Source organism: Mytilus californianus, unplaced genomic scaffold (genome assembly GCF_021869535.1).
Source record: "Mytilus californianus isolate M0D057914Y unplaced genomic scaffold, xbMytCali1.0.p SCAF_5, whole genome shotgun sequence".
In the NCBI taxonomy this organism is placed as follows: Eukaryota; Metazoa; Mollusca; class Bivalvia; order Mytilida; family Mytilidae; genus Mytilus; species Mytilus californianus.
This window is the reverse complement of record NW_026262701.1, coordinates 87474437-87487488: the sequence shown is the minus strand read 5'-3', so window position 1 is coordinate 87487488 and position 13052 is coordinate 87474437. Positions and strand designations below refer to the sequence as shown.

Genomic DNA, 13052 nt, shown 5'->3' with positions numbered 1-13052 from the left:
GGGGGGGGGGGGGGGTGCTTGCACGGAAAAAAAACGTGAAATAAGACATAATTTCACGTTGAACGTGAAATAATTTCTGTCATGAACGTTGCACGAAAAATAAAGACTTTGATGTGAACCTTTTGTGACTGAGTCACCGTCTTCTTGTATATATAAACTCTCTGTTTTACTTCATATTCCCGATTTGGTATACACATTTATAATATAAATGGTTTGCGGCTTTTAAAAAAGTATATAACGATCTTCTTAACTTTTAAAATGCAATTATCCCGCAGACACGAAAGTGTATTCTTGATCTATTTCATTGTCTTTATTAACAAGAATAAACACGTTGTCATGTTATCCATGCCACCAGCTACCACGACTCGTGGTTAAAAGTATCAGAAATTGGAAGTTTGAACTGACAGATGATGGGAGGTGCAAACACGTTAAAGCTCATCACTGTTAAGATGTCGATCCTATTTAAAGTCATTCTTTTCATTTTACCAAAAAATTCAAAGAATCGCCAATGAGGAAGCATGTATCTAGGAGATTCGAAAAGTGTTCACATGTTAAAAACATATCAGATTTGAACTTAATTAGTATGAAGTCATTATGTAAAGTTGTTTCTTAGAAAAATCTAACGGAAATATTTGTTGGATTGACGAACAGAAGCACAAGTTGATTGTAATATATCCCTAATCCTACAGCTTTCCCTAGTAATTCATACCATGCAGGTCTCATTAGTCCTTTTATTTTTTTATGTTTTCTAACATTACAATCATGAACTAGAGAACATATATGGCAATACAGCAATCCATCAACATATTCATACTAGAGGACTATGGTATATGGTACAACGATTTTGAACTTATCGCAAACTGAATCAAATCGAAAGAATACAACAAAAAAATGTATGGCCCGTTACAAATTTGTTTAGACAATAAAATGTCAGTGTGATGTAGTTACTTAATATTTAATGAGCAATGTGTTAGGCCAAACCAGTAAATATATCTTGGAAGCTCCAAAATCGATAAGGAACAACATCAAAGGCCTTTCCGCTTTATCAAAAAACAAAATTGAATCCATTTTTTTCTTGAAGATCCCTGCCAAGTGTTTGAATTTTATTTGAAAAATACCGAGCACGCAAAATAAGCATTTCAAAATCACGATGCACGTAAAATTAAATAAGCAGAACACGTTGAACGAGGCACCTGTCTTGCACGACTGAATGTCAATTAAAAAAGTAATAAAATGCTCCGCTGGGGCGCAGCTTGATATGACTGCAGAGGTCGAACCCTGAACAGTTGGGGCAAGTATGGACACAACATTCAAGCTAATGATACAGCACTGAATTTGGATTGTAATTAAATATTTGACACAGCATAGGTTTCCGACACAGAATGAATGTGGTCTAAGAACTTAAAAAAATTTTAATTTACCTATTCAAACCATATCATTATTATTTGCTTTTATATATAAATCAGAAATAACCAATTAACAAGAGTGCACACGCTGAAATGTCTCGCCTTCTTTACTAATCATTGATATTATGTTGATAGTCCTAAATATAAAGCTTTATTACAACTGTCACATAAACTTAACATTAACCAAGTAAACTAAACATTGACCAATGAACCATGAAAATGAGGTCAAGGTCAGATGAACCATGCTAGGCAGGCATGTACAGCTAACAATTCTTCCATACAACAAATATAGTTGACCTATTGCTTATAGTTTAAGAAAAACAGACCAAAACACAAAAACTTAACACTGAGCAATGAACCTTGAAAATGAGGTCAAGGTCAAATAAAACCTGCGTGACTGCCAAATAGATCATAAAATATTTCCATACATCAAATATAGTTGAACTATTGCATATAGTATTAGAAAAAAAGACCAAAACTCAAAAAACTTAACTTTGACCACTGAACCATGAAAATGAGGTCATGGTCAGATGACACCTGCCCGCTCGATATGTACACCTTACAATATCGAGCAATACACCAAATATAGTAGACCTATGGCATACAGTATAAGAAAAACAGACCAAAACACAAAAACTTAACTATAACCACTGAACCATGAAAATGAGGTCAAGGTCAGATGACACCTGCCAGTTGGACATGTACACCTTACAATCCTTCCATACACCGAATATACAAGACCTATTGCTTATAGTATCTGAGATATGGACTTGACCACCAAAACTTAACCTTGTTCACTGATCCATGAAATGAGGTTGAGGTCAAGTGAAAACTGTCTGACGGGCATGAGGACCTTGCAAGGTACGCACATACCAAATATAGTTGAACTATTGCATATAGTATTAGAAAAAAAGACCAAAACTCAAAAACTTAACTTTGACCACTGAACCATGAAAATGAGGTCAAGGTCAGATGACACCTGCCCGCTGGACATGTACACCTTACAATCATTCCATACACCAAATAAAGTAGACCTATGGCATACAGTATAAGAAAAACAGACCAAAACACAAAAACTTAACTATAACCACTGAACCATGAAAATGAGGTCAAGGTCAGATGACACCTGCCAGTTGGACATGTACACCTTACAATCCTTCCATACACCGAATATACAAGACCTATTGCTTATAGTATCTGAGATATGGACTTGACCACCAAAACTTAACCTTGTTCACTGATCCATGAAATGAGGTTGAGGTCAAGTGAAAACTGTCTGACGGGCATGAGGACCTTGCAAGGTACGCACATACCAAATATAGTTGAACTATTGCATATAGTATTAGAAAAAAAGACCAAAACTCAAAAACTTAACTTTGACCACTGAACCATGAAAATGAGGTCAAGGTCAGATGACACCTGCCCGCTGGACATGTACACCTTACAATCATTCCATACACCAAATAAAGTAGACCTATGGCATACAGTATAAGAAAAACAGACCAAAACACAAAAACTTAACTATAACCACTGAACCATGAAAATGAGGTCAAGGTCAGATGACACCTGCCAGTTGGACATGTACACCTTACAATCCTTCCATACGCCGAATATACAAGACCTATTGCTTATAGTATCTGAGATATGGACTTGACCACCAAAACTTAACCTTGTTCACTGATCCATGAAATGAGGTTGAGGTCAAGTGAAAACTGTCTGACGGGCATGAGGACCTTGCAAGGTACGCACATACCAAATATAGTTATCCTATTACTTATAATAAGAGAGAATCTAACATTACAAAAAATCTGAACTTTTTTTTCAAGTAGTCACTGAACCATGAAAATGAGGTCAAGGACATTGGACATGTGACTGACGGAAACTTCGTAACATGAGGCATCCATATACAAAGTATGAAGCATCCAGACCTTCCACCTTCTAAAATATAAAGCTTTTAAGAAGTTAGCTAACGCCGCCGCCGCCGCCGCCGCCGCCACCGGATCACTATCCCTATGTCGAGCTTTCTGCGACAAAAGTCGCAGGCTCGACAAAAATGGAAAATTTTAAAGAAAAAAAAGGAAAAAAAATCCCCCCCCCCAATTTTTTGAACCCCCTTATGATTAATCACCCCCAAACTCAATCCCAGCCTTCCCTTTGTGGTATGGTACCTTGCAGTACAATTTCAGAGAGATCCATACACTTGAACACAAGTTATTGTCTGGAAACTAGAAAAATGCTTATTTTTGGCCTCTTTTTGGTTCCTTATTCCTAAACTTTTTGGGCAATTACCCCCAAACTCAATTTCAGCTTTCCCTTTGTGATATGGAACCTTGTAGTACAATTTCATAAAGATCCATACACTTACACACAAGTGATTGTCATGAAACTAGAAAAATGCTTGTTTTTTGCCCCTTTTTGGCCCCTAATTCCTAAAATTTGAAGGCAATTACCCCCAAAATCAATCCCAGCATTCCCTTTGTGATATGGAACCTTGTGGTACAATGTCAGAGAGATCCATACACTTACACTCAAGTTATGTCTGGAAGTTACAAAAATGCTTATTTTTGGCCCCTTTTTGGCCCCTAATTCCTGAATGGTTGGTACCATAACCCACAAAATCAATCCCCACCTTCCTTTTGTGGTATTGAACCTTATGGTAAAATTTCATTGAGATCCATTCACTTAAACTAAAGTTAGAGTGCGAAAACTAAAGTGTCTTTGGACAACAACGACGATGCCGACGACGCCGACGCCAACGTCATACCAATATACGACCACAAAAAATTTTTTGCGGTCGTATAAAAACACGTTGAACGTGAAATAAAAAACGGTGATTACGTTGCACGAAAATAACCCTTTACCACCCTCTTTAAAGTTGATTGAAGATTAAAGGTGAGTGTTCAACACTTGCTCACTATTTACAATTATTGTATTTTCTGGCGCGTGTAGTTGTATAGTCTGACGCGTGTACACAGTTATAGGTGTTAATTGAATGTCATTGTAGCAATACAATAAGGGACACACGTCCTTTACTCCAACCATGAATCTAATTTGTTTATCCTTAAGCGTCATTATGCTTCTATGAAAAGAAGTAATTCTTACAAGAAAATAATCAGCTGGTTCGAAAAAAATGCCTGGCCATTCTCTTGAAACCATGAATAAAGCAATAGCAGAATACATAGGTACATATCCTATTAAAAAAACAAAACTGCTGATGATATATGCAAGCTGTCATCAATATTAATTCTTTGAAAGAAATTGTTCAGATCACAGGCAAACCTCCAAATGTTATCTTGACTCTAAATTTCTTCATCTATCAATATAATAAAAAAAAATGAAAATCTCTTTATTGCTGTCAATGCATATTTTTTTTAATATATTTATTCTAATAATATTTTTTTTAAAGTTTTCTTGTCGCTAAATAGTCTTCTTGTCGCTTCTTGTCGCTATATTTATTCTTCTTGTTGCTTCTTGACGCTTCTTGTCGCTAATTAGTGAGACCCCCTCTGAATGGCCCCTGTCCAGATTTTACATGACCCATTTTCTGCATCAATGCTTTTTAACAACAAAAAATTAGTATATTTTTGATAACAAGAGTGCACACGCTGAAATGTCTCGCCTTCTTTACTAATCATTGATATTATGTTGATAGTCCTAAATATAAAGCTTTATTACAACTGTCACATAAACTTAACATTAACCAAGTAAACTAAACATTGACCAATGAACCATGAAAATGAGGTCAAGGTCAGATGAACCATGCTAGGCAGGCATGTACAGCTAACAATTCTTCCATACAACAAATAGAGTTGACCTATTGCTTATAGTTTAAGACAAGAGTGCACACGCTGAAATGTCTCGCCTTCTTTACTAATCATTGGTATTATGTTGATAGTCCTAAATATAAAGCTTTATTACAACTGTCACATAAACTTAACATTAACCAAGTAAACTAAACATTGACCAATGAACCATGAAAATGAGGTCAAGGTCAGATGAACCATGCTAGGCAGGCATGTACAGCTAACAATTCTTCCATACAACAAATATAGTTGACCTATTGCTTATAGTTTAAGAAAAACAGACCAAAACACAAAAACTTAACACTGAGCAATGAACCTTGAAAATGAGGTCAAGGTCAAATAAAACCTGCGTAACTGACATTTAGATCATAAAATATTTCCATACACCAAATATAGTTGAACTATTGCATATAGTATTAGAAAAAAAGACCAAAACTCAAAAACTTAACTTTGACCACTGAACCATGAAAATGAGGTCAAGGTAAGATGACACCTGCCAGCTAGACATGTACACCTTACAATCATTCCATACACCAAATATAGCTGACCTATTGCATGCAGTATTAGAAAGAAAGACCAAAACTCTAAAACTTAACTTTGACCAATGAACCATGAAAATGAGGTCAAGGTCAGATGACACCTGCCAGCTAGACATGTACACCTTACAATCATTCCATACACCAAATATAGTAGACCTATTGCATACAGTATAAGAAAAACAGACCAAAACACAAAAACTTAACTATAACCACTGAACCATGAAAATGAGGTCAAGGTCAGATGACACCTGCCAGTTGGACATGTACACCTTACAGTCCTTCCATACACCGAATATACTAGACCTATTGCTTATAGTATCTGAGATATGGACTTGACCACGAAAACTTAACCTTGTTCACTGATCCATGAAATGAGGTCGAGGTCAAGTGAAAACTGTCTGAAGGGCATGAGGACCTTGCAAGGTACGCACATACCAAATATAGTTATCCTATTACTTATAATAAGAGAGAATTTAACATTACAAAAAATCTGAACTTTTTTTTCAAGTAGTCACTGAACCATGAAAATGAGGTCAAGGACATTGGACATGTGACTGACGGAAACTTCGTAACATGAGGCATCCATATACAAAGTATGAAGCATCCAGGTCTTCCATCTTCTAAAATATAAAGCTTTTAAGAAGTTAGCTAACGCCGCCGCCGCCGTAGCCGCCGCCGCCGCCGCCGCCGGATCGCTATCCCTATGTCGAGCTTTCTGCGACAAAAGTCGCAGGCTCGACAAAAAACAGACCAAAACACAAAAACTTAACACTGAGCAATGAACCTTGAAAATGAGGTCAAGGTCAAATAAAACCTGCGTGACTGCCAAATAGATCATAAAATATTTCCATACACCAAATATAGTTGAACTATTGCATACAGTATAAGAAAAACAGACCAAAACACAAAAACTTAACTATAACCACTGAACCATGAAAATGAGGTCAAGGTCAGATGACACCTGCCAGTTGGACATGTACACCTTACAGTCCTTCCATACACCGAATATACTAGACCTATTGCTTATAGTATCTGAGATATGGACTTGACCACGAAAACTTAACCTTGTTCACTGATCCATGAAATGAGGTCGAGGTCAAGTGAAAACTGTCTGAAGGGCATGAGGACCTTGCAAGGTACGCACATACCAAATATAGTTATCCTATTACTTATAATAAGAGAGAATTTAACATTACAAAAAATCTGAACTTTTTTTTCAAGTAGTCACTGAACCATGAAAATGAGGTCAAGGACATTGGACATGTGACTGACGGAAACTTCGTAACATGAGGCATCCATATACAAAGTATGAAGCATCCAGGTCTTCCATCTTCTAAAATATAAAGCTTTTAAGAAGTTAGCTAACGCCGCCGCCGCCGCCGTAGCCGCCGCCGCCGCCGCCGCCGGATCGCTATCCCTATGTCGAGCTTTCTGCGACAAAAGTCGCAGGCTCGACAAAAAACAGACCAAAACACAAAAACTTAACACTGAGCAATGAACCTTGAAAATGAGGTCAAGGTCAAATAAAACCTGCGTGACTGCCAAATAGATCATAAAATATTTCCATACACCAAATATAGTTGAACTATTGCATACAGTATAAGAAAAACAGACCAAAACACAAAAACTTAACTATAACCACTGAACCATGAAAATGAGGTCAAGGTCAGATGACACCTGCCAGTTGGACATGTACACCTTACAGTCCTTCCATACACCGAATATACTAGACCTATTGCTTATAGTATCTGAGATATGGACTTGACCACCAAAACTTAACCTTGTTCATTGATCCATGAAATGAGGTCGAGGTCAAGTGAAAACTGTCTGACGGGCATGAGGACCTTGCAAGGTACGCACATACCAAATATAGTTGAACTATTGCACATAGTATTAGAAAAAAAGACCAAAACTCAAAAACTTAACTTTGACCACTGAACCATGAAAATGAGGTCAAGGTCAGATGACACCTGCCCGCTAGACATGTACACCTGACAATCATTCCATACACCAAATATAGTAGACCTATGGCATACAGTATAAGAAAAACAGACCAAAACACAAAAACTTAACTATAACCACTGAACCATGAAAATGAGGTCAAGGTCAGATGACACCTGCCAGTTGGACATGTACACCTTACAGTCCTTCCATACACCGAATATACTAGACCTATTGCTTATAGTATCTGAGATATGGACTTGACCACCAAAACTTAACCTTGTTCATTGATCCATGAAATGAGGTCGAGGTCAAGTGAAAACTGTCTGACGGGCATGAGGACCTTGCAAGGTACGCACATACCAAATAAAGTTGAACTATTGCACATAGTATTAGAAAAAAAGACCAAAACTCAAAAACTTAACTTTGACCACTGAACCATGAAAATGAGGTCAAGGTCAGATGACACCTGCCCGCTAGACATGTACACCTGACAATCATTCCATACACCAAATATAGTAGACCTATGGCATACAGTATAAGAAAAACAGACCAAAACACAAAAACTTAACTATAACCACTGAACCATGAAAATGAGGTCAAGGTCAGATGACACCTGCCAGTTGGACATGTACACCTTACAGTCCTTCCATACACCGAATATACTAGACCTATTGCTTATAGTATCTGAGATATGGACTTGACCACCAAAACTTAACCTTGTTCATTGATCCATGAAATGAGGTCGAGGTCAAGTGAAAACTGTCTGACGGGCATGAGGACCTTGCAAGGTACGCACATACCAAATAAAGTTGAACTATTGCACATAGTATTAGAAAAAAAGACCAAAACTCAAAAACTTAACTTTGACCACTGAACAATGAAAATGAGGTCAAGGTCAGATGACACCTGCCAGCTAGACATGTACACCTTACAATCATTCCATACACCAAATATAGTAGACCTTTTGCATACAGTATAAGAAAAACAGACCAAAACACAAAAACTTAACTATAACCACTGAACCATGAAAATGAGGTCAAGGTCAGATGACACCTGCCAGTTGGACATGTACACCTTACAGTCCTTCCATACACCGAATATACTAGACCTATTGCTTATAGTATCTGAGATATGGACTTGACCACCAAAACTTAACCTTGTTCACTGATCCATGAAATGAGGTCGACGTCAAGTGAAAACTGTCTGACAGGCATGAGGACCTTGCAAGGTACGCACATACCAAATATAGTTATCCTATTACTTATAATAAGAGAGAATTTAACATTACAAAAAATCTGAACTTTTTTTTCAAGTAGTCACTGAACCATGAAAATGAGGTCAAGGACATTGGACATGTGACTGACGGAAACTTCGTAACATGAGGCATCCATATACAAAGTATGAAGCATCCAGGTCTTCCATCTTCTAAAATATAAAGCTTTTAAGAAGTTAGCTAACGCCGCCGCCGCCGCCGTAGCCGCCGCCGCCGCCGCCGCCGGATCGCTATCCCTATGTCGAGCTTTCTGCGACAAAAGTCGCAGGCTCGACAAAAATCAAAAGTTTGGGAAGCCATTTTGTATTGTTTTGATTAATTAGCACTAAAAGAGTGTAACTGACCTTGATTTCAGCAGCTATCATCCTAAATTGTGGTCACTGAGCCATGAAACACTCCATCACCTTTGAAATTCAAGGCCACAATTTGGGGCAATATGCGTAATAGATTCTCCATAGGCGGTAATGTTAACGTTTTCTTCTGTTGCTCAGGCCATATCGTAAACTTGGATATGTATGATGGCTCATTTTGAAGCTGAGACACTTGCACATGTGTGGTGCGATTTCGGGGTGGCAAGTGTGATTCGTTTTCCCGTCAAGTGCCCAACCCCGAAAGATAGTGAAAAATGTCACTCTCCTCAGGAAATAATCCATAAATTCTGACCATAAAAATCATTAAAAAATATGTCCTTTGTAATTATTTGTTCAGGTTTATTTTTTTATACTTTTTTTCACATCACATCAGCTCTATAAAACACCAGTCCTAGTTCATTTATGTCAATTTTTAAAATCACAGCTTCCACAATTGTATTGCGGACTAATTTTTTAATGAGAGTCATAAATCTGTGTTCCTCATCTCAAGGTCCATTAGGGATATTGACCCAGATAAATATTCCCAGACAGTTATAAACATCTAAATTTTCTGGTGTAATTCTATGAAAACTTCAAAAGATTTCTTAATTAAACGGATTGAAACAGATTATTGCTGGTTTTAAATGAAATTTCAGTAAAAACTAATTTCTATTATACATCAACATATAGTGGGCATTGTCACAGTTGAAACAGTTAGCTATAAGAAGGCACTGTTAATGTTATTCCTGTATGTATTTACGTCAATATTCATGTAGATAATATCGTCCAGAATTATTGTTTTTGAAGTTCGCTGAGAAAGCAACTTCTGCCGACATAGTCTGTCTCTCCGTTTCCGATTTCATTTTATACATGTAGTCACATAATAACGTCAGAACACTGATACACATCGTCTGTAAACGACAGCTGGGTCAGCATATGGGTGATGGGGTTAACATAGAAAGGTATGATCGAATAGTTCTAAAGGGTTCTGTCTATTTAAGGTTCGAAATCCAAAACAGACTTTATCTTTCTGAGACACAAAATGCAGTGAATTTAAATGAGGATCTGGATCGGTAAGTTTTCTCAGGTGTTCAGTTCAGTGTTGTATTTTTTTTTTATCCTTTTTCTATATTCTGTATTATTTGGCCTGGGACTATTATACTAATACTATATTATGTCCCAGATTTGGCCCATTCTTCATCTGTAAACCCCATCCATACCTTTGTTTTATTCACCTGTGTGAACATATGCATTTGGGGGTCAGGATTTTGAAATAGGCAATGATTGTGTGATGCTTTATTGTATATTATAATAAATAGAATATTTATTGAATCCAATTAAAGGGCCCGTTTCCGAGCATATACATTTGTCTCTCTAATACATAAAACAAAAATATTTCTTCTTTTTTGTGTTAGGTGGAAATGCCAGAAGAAAAGAAAAAGACACAAAGACAAATGCAAATTCACAAGGAAAACGGAAACCAGCCTCCAAAAATGGCCCATCATGCTCATCTGGAAAGAGAAAAACACAAAAAACTCCTCACAGAACAAGAGTGCACACGCTGAAATGTCTCGCCTTCTTTACTAATCATTGATATTATGTTGATAGTCCTAAATATAAAGCTTTATTACAACTGTCACATAAACTTAACATTAACCAAGTAAACTAAACATTGACCAATGAACCATGAAAATGAGGTCAAGGTCAGATGAACCATGCTAGGCAGGCATGTACAGCTAACAATTCTTCCATACAAAAAATATAGTTGACCTATTGCTTATAGTTTAAGAAAAACAGACGAAAACACAAAAACTTAACACTGAGCAATGAACCTTGAAAATGAGGTCAAGGTCAAATAAAACCTGCGTGACTGACATATAGATCATAAAATATTTCCATACACCAAATATAGTTGAACTATTGCATATAGTATTAGAAAAAAAGACCAAAACTCAAAAACTTAACTTTGACCACTGAACCATGAAAATGAGGTCAAGGTAAGATGACACCTGCCAGCTAGACATGTACACCTTACAATCATTCCATACACCAAATATAGCTGACCTATTGCATGCAGTATTAGAAAAAAAGACCAAAACTCAAAAACTTAACTTTGACCACTGAACCATGAAAATTAGGTCAAGGTCAGATGACACCTGCCAGCTAGACATGTACACCTTACAATCATTCCATACACCAAATATAGTAGACCTATTGCATACAGTATAAGAAAAACAGACCAAAACACAAAAACTTAACTATAACCACTGAACCATGAAAATGAGGTCAAGGTCAGATGACACCTGCCAGTTGGACATGTACACCTTACAGTCCTTCCATACACCGAATATACTAGACCTATTGCTTATAGTATCTGAGATATGGACTTGACCACCAAAACTTAACCTTGTTCACTGATCCATGAAATGAGGTCGAGGTCAAGTGAAAACTGTCTGACGGGCATGAGGACCTTGCAAGGTATGCACATACCAAATATAGTTATCCTATTACTTATAATAAGAGAGAATATAACATTACAAAAAATCTGAACTTTTTTTTCAAGTAGTCACTGAACCATGAAAATGAGGTCAAGGACATTGGACATGTGACTGACGGAAACTTCGTAACCTGAGGCATCCATATACAAAGTATGAAGCATCCAGGTCTTCCATCTTCTAAAATATAAAGCTTTTAAGAAGTAAGCTAACGCCGTAGCCGCCGCCGCCGCCGCCGCCGGATCGCTATCCCTATGTCGAGCTTTCTGCGACAAAAGTCGCAGGCTCGACAATAAAACCAAGCAAAACAGTACTGTTAAAGTTTACAAAGATGGTGGAAAGAAACCAACACTTCAGCATAGGAAAAAAGTTTCTAAATTAAAAAGAAGTGGAAAAACCAGAGCAGCTCAAGGAAAATTTAAAAGAAGTGGAATAAACTGCTTCGCTGAGCGCAGCTGGATACGCCCGCAGAGGTCAAACCCTGAACAGTTGGGGCAAAAATGGACACAATATTCAAGCTTGATACAGGTCTGAATTTGGATTGTAATTAAATATTTGACATATTATAGGTTCTGAATAAATGTAGTCAAAGAACTTGAAATTGGTTATATGAACTGAATTTATATTCAATTAAAGATTTCTTTCTGTTGTGCAATACACTGTGCTGTTGCGCAATACTAGTAAATCTGTTGTCAGACTATAAAAATAAAGTTCAATAACTTCTCAATGTTATATTAGAAATTTATAAAAAAAACTAAAGGGAGGTTATCTTAAAAGATATAAATAAGTCATCAAGGTTTAATGAAAACTGCTCTAAGCACTTTAAGGATATTGTCCAAAAACTTGAAAATCACCCCTTTTTTATGAATAAAATCTTGTAACTCGGAAACATAAAATCTAAAATTTATAAAAATCAAAAGGGAGCTTACAACAATAGATATAAACAATTTACCAAAGTTTCATAAAAAATGCTGAAAGGATTTTTGAGTTATTGTCCGAAAACTGGAAAATCCCCCTTTTTGTAACGAATAAAACCCCATAAATCAGAAACGTAGTGTCTAAAATTTATAAAAATCAAAAGGGAGCTCATGTCGATAGCATTTAACAATTCACCAAAGTTTCTTGCAAATTGGTGAAATTGTTTTTGAGTTATTGTCCGAAGACTGGAAAATCCCCCCTTTTTTAATGAATAAAACTCCAAAATTCGGAAATGGTAAATCCCAAATTTATAAAAAACGAAAG

The 13052-nt window shown here is 36.7% G+C and overlaps 3 long non-coding RNA genes across 11 annotated transcripts in view; 1 reads left to right on the top strand and 2 right to left on the bottom strand.

Annotated features, from left to right (window-relative positions):
* Positions 1 to 9249, top strand: part of LOC127701726 (uncharacterized) — a 51820-nt gene extending 42571 nt beyond the window's left edge. The window contains exons 3-5 of the long non-coding RNA XR_007982166.1: positions 6357 to 6843; positions 7560 to 7600; positions 8921 to 9249. This is a non-coding gene — a long non-coding RNA (uncharacterized LOC127701726). The remainder of the gene's footprint in view (positions 1 to 6356; positions 6844 to 7559; positions 7601 to 8920) is intronic.
* Positions 1 to 13052, bottom strand: part of LOC127701717 (uncharacterized) — a 99960-nt gene that overhangs the window by 13005 nt on the left and 73903 nt on the right. The window lies entirely within an intron of this gene.
* LOC127701712 (uncharacterized) lies at positions 1964 to 12040 on the bottom strand. 8 transcript variants are annotated; one of them, XR_007982132.1, is made up of 3 exons: positions 11472 to 12040; positions 5850 to 8745; positions 1964 to 2972 (listed from the first exon to the last, which is right to left on the bottom strand). It is a non-coding gene; the product is annotated as an uncharacterized LOC127701712 (long non-coding RNA). The 8 variants fall into 8 exon arrangements; XR_007982134.1 differs by having other exon boundaries at positions 1964 to 2532; XR_007982137.1 differs by having other exon boundaries at positions 1964 to 2092.